This window comes from Leptosomus discolor, chromosome Z (assembly GCF_034619465.1).
Source record: "Leptosomus discolor isolate bLepDis1 chromosome Z, bLepDis1.hap2, whole genome shotgun sequence".
Taxonomy (NCBI): domain Eukaryota; kingdom Metazoa; phylum Chordata; class Aves; order Leptosomiformes; family Leptosomidae; genus Leptosomus; species Leptosomus discolor.
Window position 1 is genome coordinate 79713714 of NC_141419.1, and position 6723 is coordinate 79720436.

The following is a 6723-nucleotide window of genomic DNA, read 5'->3' on the forward strand; positions in this document are numbered from 1 at the left end:
ATAAAATATAGCTATATAATCTCGTGCATACTTCCTTAGAATAACCTAATAGAAATGGAGGAAAAGTATTTTTAAAAGGAGGGTTGAATTTTTAGAACAGCACAAGTGGGACAAACACAGCAATTTTCATTTTCCTGATGCACGGTTAACACTTTTTTGGAGTCCCACTGGAAGAAGAAACCTAAATTTCCTCTAGCAGTCTAGTAGTGAGACATTTCCGTCTGAGTGAAAGATACTGAAGTTTCACACCTTTAAGCATAAGATTATTTTATTGGGTTAAATCGCATATGCAGCCTTAGAAACTTGAATTTAGAGCTCATTTTTATAAGAATGACTGTTTGAAACAATTTTTTCTATATGGTCTTTATTTTCATGCATTTTACATCTTAATATATGTTTCTGTCCTTGGTTTATTTAGCAGCTTCAGTCAGAAAGCTTAAACAAAACAAAACTAACTTCTTCCAGAAAAAAACAAACACTTTCTTCCAAGAAGTTTAAAAGAAGAAACAAAAAAAAGCAAAAAAACCCACCAACCCCACAAACCAAAACCAGATACTGAAAACAACCACCACCAACAAGAAAAAACCCCAAAGAATTAAAATGGGAAGAGGATAAAGACAAAACTACACAGATAAGAAGACACTGCTTTGACAGTCTTTATTTTTTAGTATGAAATCTTAATTGTTAAAGGACTTGGAAAGTAAGAAAGAAAACGATACTTGCCATTGGTTGCCTTTAGCTGTACATCTTCAGCAGAAATCTGTCTCTTTTGTCAGAGCTCTGGCTCAGATGTTTAAACTAAGTGACTGCTAAAGAGATGCCAAATCATGTGAAAAGATGGTTTAAGGTACACAGGGCTTCTATGTTCTATTTCCAAAAGTACTGCCTCAGTAAAGAAAGAAAACCAGATATAATTCACAGGGAACATACAAGGAAAGGTAGTTGCATTTTGGGCTTCTTAGCTCCTCAAAGTCATGCTCATACCTGCTGCAGGTGGAAGAGTGTGTTCAGCTGTGGAACAAGCTGCTTTACAGATCCTACAGAGGCTTCAAGAAATTGTGCGTGGCATTGGAACATGTACATAAGCTAATTCTGCACCACTATTTGTAAGAAAAAGGAACAAATCTTCATTAGTACCTACTACCCACACAATAAACAACCCTGAAACTTGCTTTAGAAATCACACTGCACAGCTTTGTGTAAGGCAGAAGAGGTAAGGCATCAACAGACTACTCTGATCCTCAACTGGAATATTTTCAAATAAGCTAAAATAATGGAAGAGTTTTTCTTTTTATGGCATACAAAGATACAATCAGTTGCCCAAAGAGAAAAAGTAAGTGTGTAGAAGGCTTTACGTGGTTGGTCTGGAAAGTTTGGTCCAGATGACTTGAAGGCTGGACAACTTCTCTCTCTCTCTCTCTCTCTCTCTCTCTCTCATAGGTCAAAAAGAAATCTGCTTTCTATTTCAGAACATAATCTTCCACCTTCCTTGTGGTGTTTTGGTTTTAAAGTACCACAGATACTTTGAGAACATGCCATATAGACCTGCTGGAGGAATAAATTATTTAACGAATACATTTCTGTCCTTCCAGAGAGACACAAGTTTAGTCAGGACATCACAGATGCTGATTTTGGCAGAGTTCTAAAATAATTTCTTGTTTTTCAATTCCTAGTTTTCTGACCTGCTACTGAGCTGGTCAGAACTGAGGATTTTATACGATGTGTAACAGCTGTTGTTTTTGTGGTTTTTTTTTTTTAAATCCGCGCTACATGCATCATGTTTTTTTTTTTCCCAACCAGCACTTTTGGACAGCAAGTAAAAAGAATTCATGAGGAGTGATCCAAACCGCACAGAACTTGGTATCACATGAATCTGACCTGCAGATTTGTATGTGGAGATGAAGCAGCACCGTTCAGAGCAGCAGGGATGCGTCAGACAGGAGATGTTCAAGGCTGACCTTGAACTTGAAAATCCATCTCCACACTGGACTGGTCAGGATCAGAAAAGCTCTCATGAATCCGCAATGGATGGATTTTCTCAAGGAATCATTACACTGCGTTTGCCTGTGCTCACAGAGCACATTTAGTCTAAGCAGGAAGCACGAACCCATTGAATGTCTCCTCTAAGCACGTATTTCTGCTTCTCCAGAATTTAAGTGCAGTTCAGGTTCTGGTTTTTTTCTGTACAAGCATAAACCCTAACAAGAGAACTGAACACGTAAAATAAGAGACAGAAAGAAGGCTGTTGCCCAAAGAAAGCGTAAGACCTCAGTCTGTGCTTGTGTAGTCAAAAAGAGAGGCAGAGGATCCCCTGAATGGTTTCTCAAAAATAAAATAACTGTAATGACAGACGTGGGCTGTTTCCAACAAATTCTGTAGCCCTCTATGGTTGGGAAGAGAATTGCAAATAAGGGATAGGTAAAACAAATTCAGAAGCTGTTTTGGGAGAAGGGAAAGGAGGAAGTGCATTGAAAATGAGCCGATTTGACAAAAAATGGTGTTGGGGAGTGAGGTTCACAGCCAAAGCTAGGAGTTGAAGCGTTGCCCCATGCAACATGGTTTAGTGCTCATAACTACAGCTTCCAAAAGGCAGAGGCTACATTACAAACATGGAAGTAGTATCCTGTTTAATAATGAATCCCCTTGGGGAGGTGGGGGTGGAAATCAGCTAAATCACCATTCTAGCTTTTGGGAAGCCGGATACTTGTTTTCAAAGCAGAAGTATGAGCCTGTCAACACAGCTGCAGCAAGTACAGTGATGGAGAAAAGCTCTTCTGAAGTCAAAACAAATTTCTTTAAATTTCATTATTTCAGTGACTATTTCTTTAAATAGTCACTGAAATAATGAAGAATACTTGCCACTCTGTGTCACAAACTGTAACTGGGACAGTCTGGTATTTGGTGATGTACTTTTGCAGCTCAAGTGTGCCAGGCTCCCTTGCCTGGGCTAAAATCACACCACAGACTTGAACCACCTCCACAACTGTGTTGGGTTGCCTGAGCTAGTGCTCCGCAGGATGAACTCTCCCCTCCCACCCCCTCGGCTCCTCCAGACCAACCCTCGGGCTGGATGCTGAGGAGGATTTTTAAAAGGAGACACTGAACAGCCTGGGTAGCTGCAAGCAGTGAACGCAGCTGCCTTCCTGCTGATGAGAACTATCCCTTCCTAATACAGGGAACTCCAAAATTAGGTGGGAAAGCACATCTGAATTGTACAGAAACTAGAAAAGATGTAGTTACGTCTGATGGTTTGAGCATAGACTGGCAAGAATTCTCAGAATAATCCAAAAAAGGGATTCCCTGGATGCCTTACAGGTGCCCCAGGCATAACTGGAGTGTTGTGAGCACAATGAGAAACGGATCAACGAAGTGTATGCGCATTCTAGGACGAAAACTTGCAAGTTTCATTTTGGAAGGGTCCAAGCTGAACTCTTAAAACTTTTATTTTAAATAAACGAAATATGAAAATACTATGAATTTATTTGTATATAACAATAACACTTTAATATTTAGTCAAGGAACCATGAAATCTAAAAACTCTCTACTTACATTAAGAACCCACCCATTACAACTCAGTACTTCAATGGTAAGATGACAAATTCTCTGAGGGATATGGAAACGCTTGTACGATTATGGTGTGGCTCTCGAGTGAGTGGAAGCAAACAAGGATATAGGACTTGTGCCTCGGGCTCTCACTAGTTCTAGGGCCCAAGACTTCAGGAGCGTCGGGCACGTAACAAAAGCATTAGGAGTTTGTCTGAATGCAGCTCCGTTAGTACCTGTGAGGGGCTCGGAGCCAAACCGTGCTAGCTTCACCGGGAGGGCCTGTTGCGCTGACCCGCTCCTCGCCCCACACCCGCACTCCGGCAGAACTCCCGCTGCTCCGCCAGCACCGGGTGAGTCAGACTCCACCACAGACTTCTTAGTCATGAGCCACAAACACATTTAAGAACATTTCAGTGCTACAAGATATTTCATGTCAGAGCCAACGTTTAGCACAACCTAATTTTTCCACAGTAACAATATTCTCACTAGTGACACCACAACAGCAAAACAAAGGCTAAATTTTGACTCAAATTTAAAAATTTTAAATAGCTTTTTTCAATGGCTACACCTCACTAAAATACTTATGCTGAATATACCTACTTTCATTCATGTTAAGAGTTGTTAATATAAGCAATAAAGAAGCTCAAAATACAAAAGGGCATTATTGAATCATTTAAAAAAATACTTATTTATAATTAAAAGTTTTGTCAAAAACTATTGTGATCTTTATAGCTGCAGATAATGAAAATACTCAAGAATTATTCTGCAATTTTACAGTACTGAAGAGGAAGATTAAAAATAATAATTTCATTTTCATTTATTTAGACTGTGGAAGTGTCTTGTTTTCTTAAAAAGTACAATATGGCTACTGTTAATTCTAAAAGCTTGACAATATCCCTTTGTTAGGCAAGTTACCTCAACAAGTTTCCATGTACAAAGGGAGAAAGCAGTAAGAATAAAAAAATTCAATAATCACTATAGTTATGTATGTAAAAAACTAGCCGTAAAGTGAAAAAATATTACAAAGCTATGTCAACACAAAGGAGTAAAATTCTGTCACTGTATCAATTACTGCACTGCAGCACTTCAAAAAAAGAAAACCAAATCCCTTTTTTTAGTGTAGAAAAACCCCTATCCTGGTATGTGCTGTTGCCGATCGTGTGGTTCATGCTGGTAAAACTGCAACTGCTACCCAGAGGCTGCGCACCGCCCCGACCACAGCCGCAACCTCGGGCTTTCCACTTCACACCGCTGAAAACCATCAGCCCACGTTATTATACACAGCTATCAGGAATTTGTTTCCCAAAACTGAACACTTAACACCTTTTTCATTTGCAGCAAGCAATCTGAATGTTTGTGCTAAGGCAGAACAAAACTAGGTACTACTCTGGGTGGGACAGAAGGGGAAAATTCAACTTTTAACTGGTGAGAACAGTACTCAATTTATTCAACAATCTGTAATTAATTTTCTAACTGTATACTATATTATAGCCAACAGATCCCACCAAGGAGACTTATGCCCTTTGGCATATCACACAACATAGTAATGGTCCAAATCCTCTCAACTAAGACAACTTTAGATTTTGGGTTTCTATTGTTCAATTGTAATTTCTTTCTGATATTTTTATTCCAAGAAATACCAAGCAAATTGAAATAAAACCCCTTCCTTGCTATTGGGAAAGCCACATAAAACAGTTTATTTATGAACAACGAAATATTTGTGTTACCTATTAAAAATAAGATGCTTTAATATAATTAACATCAGCTAACAGACAACTTCATTTTAGACTGCATCTGTATGAACTTCCTGGTTTTACCATTTATTTGGTAGTTTCCCTGTGAAATATTTTCAGCTCTTCCTAGTAGTCACACAACCCCTCTATTCTCAGAGTATGAATTTCCCACTATAAAAGCTGCTCCTGGCCCTGAGAAATATAGTAGTTTGCTGCAAACCTGCCCTGCTTGCAGAGCTCCAGAGGAGCGACTCCTGCGTTTTCCACTTCTCCCTACTTTAACGATACCTATCTTAGCTTGAGAGGTGGCTTTTTGTGCAGTGAAGAAAACACCATTAACAGTGAAAACAAAAAGGTGCAAAAATATTTTTGTTCAGAAAAACTCCAGTGGTGAAACAGCAAAACGGCATTTCCCATGGGAACAATTACTAACTAGATTCTGAGGAGTTATTAATCATTTCAGTTTAATGTTGTTTTTTTTTTTGTACATGAGAATATTTTGGAATACTGTTACTATTCCTCACAAATCGAGTAACGTATTAGAATTCTGCAAGCTAGTTTCATAAAAACAGCCTCCTACCATAAATTAAAATCGTAAAAGAAAAGAAACATAGCAGAAAGATTTACTCATTGAGGAACATCTGTTTTAGATAAATACATTTGAAAACACAGCAGGGTTTAATAGTTCCCTAAAAAGTTTAGCTGTTTTACGCTTTTTTCTGTTCGCAAATATGCTACTTTTCTTACTCTCTAGGAAGGAGAACTGCTTATGAAAGGCTGTGGCAACACAGTTGAAGCAAATGCTTCTGAAAGCTTTCAATAGCATATTTTCAATTTACAAAATTGTGAAAACATCTTTCAATTAGTAAAAAAAATAGTCTAATATACAAACATTTTTTAAAAAAGTCATTTGTGAAGGAATGTAGTGTAACTACCCAGACTCATACCCATTCACTCCTCAGATACTGGTAGCTATCTCCTCTCGGCACAAGCCTCTCTACATTAACCCAGAGAAATGCACACATGGCCAGTTAGCCCAAGCAGAAGAGTCATTCAGCTTTCCCCAGATTTAAACTATCATAAATTACCATTTGAACAGCATTAGAAAGAAATTGAAGCATACAAGGAATAAACTATAGTTTCTTTTTATATCAAAATGTACTCTCAAAAATGTGTTTGGCACAGTGCTAAATCATATAGTTAATACTAAATATTGCAGGATACAATAAAACCCTGGAGTTAACTTGTGTTTACACCCTTTAAGGGATAAAAATAAAAAGATACCAATTATTCAGAAGTCAGCCTATACAAACTGTATAAACAATATTTTATGCCTTGTTTTGAAAACCACTGATATAGTAAATTTTACATAAAAGACTGCAAAATAATATAAATGGATTTAAACAGATCTTTACAATAAGAAATTCAAATGGAAACAGACAAG